This window comes from Musa acuminata, unplaced genomic scaffold (genome assembly GCF_036884655.1).
Source record: "Musa acuminata AAA Group cultivar baxijiao unplaced genomic scaffold, Cavendish_Baxijiao_AAA HiC_scaffold_894, whole genome shotgun sequence".
In the NCBI taxonomy this organism is placed as follows: domain Eukaryota; kingdom Viridiplantae; phylum Streptophyta; class Magnoliopsida; order Zingiberales; family Musaceae; genus Musa; species Musa acuminata.
In genome coordinates, this window is record NW_027021116.1 from 5001 (window position 1) to 7500 (window position 2500).

Sequence of the window (2500 nt, forward strand, 5' to 3'; positions counted from 1 at the left end):
CGGCGAGCGACGGACAGCAAGCAAAGCGAGAGGCAGCACAGTCCCTGCTATACGAAAGCCCCATCCAGCCCTGTGCCACCCGGGGGGTTCCAGGGTGCTGAGATGGCTGACATTTTGCTCCGCTCACGACGGTCACCGCGCAACGCAAGAACAGGCCAAAAACTTGCCAAAACGGCCCAAAAACGGGCCAAAACTGGCCATTTTTGGCTGCGCGAGCGAGCGGCGAACAGCGAGCGAAGCGAGAGGCAGCACCGTCCCTGCTATACGAAAGCCCCATCCAGCCCTGTGCCACCCGGGGGGTTCCAGGGTGCTGAGATGGCTGACATTTTGCTCCGCTCACGACGGTCACCGCGCGACGCAAGAACAGCCCAAAAACAGGCCAAAACGGCCCAAAAACGGGCCAAAACTGGCCATTTTTGGCTGCGCGAGCGAGCGGAGAGCGGCGGACAGCGAGCTAAGCGAGAGGCAGCACCGTCCCTGCTATACGAAAGCCCCATCCAGCCCTGTGCCACCCGGGGGGTTCCAGGGTGCTGAGATGGCTGACATTTTGCTCCGCTCACGACGGTCACCGCGCGACGCAAGAACAGCCCAAAAACAGGCCAAAACGGCCCAAAAACGGGCCAAAACTGGCCATTTTTGGCTGCGCGAGCGAGCAGCGAGCGGCGGACAGCGAGCGAAGCGAGAGGCATCACCGTCCCTGCTATACGAAAGCCCCATCCAGCCCTGTGCCACCCGGGGGGTTCCAGGGTGCTGAGATGGCTGACATTTTGCTCCGCTCAAGATGGTCACCGCGCAACGCAAAAACAGGCCAAAAACTGGCCAAAACGGGCCAAAACTGGCCATTTTTGGCTGCGCGAGCGAGCGGCGAGCGGCGGACAGCGAGCGAAGCGAGAGGCAGCACCGTCCCTGCTATACGAAAGCCCCATCCAGCCCTGTGCCACCCGGGGGGTTCCAGGGTGCTGAGATGGCTGACATTTTGCTCCGCTCACGACGGTCACCGCGCGACGCAAGAACAGGCCAAAAACTGGCCAAAACGGCCCAAAAACGGGCCAAAACTGGCCATTTTTGGCTGCGCGAGCGAGCGGCGAGCGGCGGACAACGAGCGAAGCGAGAGGCAGCACCATCCCTGCTATACGAAAGCCCCATCCAGCCCTGTGCCACCCGGGGGGTTCCAGGGTGCTGAGATGGCTGACATTTTGCTCCGCTCACGACGGTCACCGCGCGACGCAAGAACAGCCCAAAAACAGGCCAAAACGGCCCAAAAACGGGACAAAACTGGCCATTTTTGGCTGCGCGAGCGAGCGGCGAGCGGCGGACAGCGAGCTAAGCGAGAGGCAGCACCGTCCCTGCTATACGAAAGCCCCATCCAGCCCTGTGCCACCCGGGGGGTTCCAGGGTGCTGAGATGGCTGACATTTTGCTCCGCTCACGACGGTCACCGCGCGACGCAAGAACAGGCCAAAAACAGGCCAAAACGGCCCAAAAACGGGCCAAAACTGGCCATTTTTGGCTGCGCGAGCGAGCAGCGAGCGGCGGACAGCGAGCGAAGCGAGAGGCATCACCGTCCCTGCTATACGAAAGCCCCATCCAGCCCTGTGCCACCCGGGGGGTTCCAGGGTGCTGAGATGGCTGACATTTTGCTCCGCTCAAGATGGTCACCGCGCAACGCAAAAACAGGCCAAAAACTGGCCAAAACGGGCCAAAACTGGCCATTTTTGGCTGCGCGAGCGAGCGGCGAGCGGCGAACAGCGAGCGAAGCGAGAGGCAGCACCGTCCCTGCTATACGAAAGCCCCATCCAGCCCTGTGCCACCCGGGGGGTTCCAGGGTGCTGAGATGGCTGACATTTTGCTCCGCTCACGACGGTCACCGCGCGACGCAAGAACAGGCCAAAAACTGGCCAAAACGGCCCAAAAACGGGCCAAAACTGGCCATTTTTGGCTGCGCGAGCGAGCGGCGAGCGGCGGACAGCGAGCGAAGCGAGAGGCAGCACCGTCCCTGCTATACGAAAGCCCCATCCAGCCCTGTGCCACCCGGGGGGTTCCAGGGTGCTGAGATGGCTGACATTTTGCTCCGCTCACGACGGTCACCGCGCGACGCAAGAACAGCCCAAAAACAGGCCAAAACGGCCCAAAAACGGGACAAAACTGGCCATTTTTGGCTGCGCGAGCGAGCGGCGAGCGGCGGACAGCGAGCGAAGCGAGAGGCAGCACCGTCCCTGCTATACGAAAGCCCCATCCAGCCCTGTGCCACCCGGGGGGTTCCAGGGTGCTGAGATGGCTGACATTTTGCTCCGCTCACGACGGTCACCGCGCGACGCAAGAACAGCCCAAAAACAGGCCAAAACGGCCCAAAAACGGGCCAAAACTGGCCATTTTTGGCTGCGCGAGCGAGCAGCGAGCGGCGGACAGCGAGCGAAGCGAGAGGCATCACCGTCCCTGCTATACGAAAGCCCCATCCAGCCCTGTGCCACCCGGGGGGTTCCAGGGTGCTGAGATGGCTG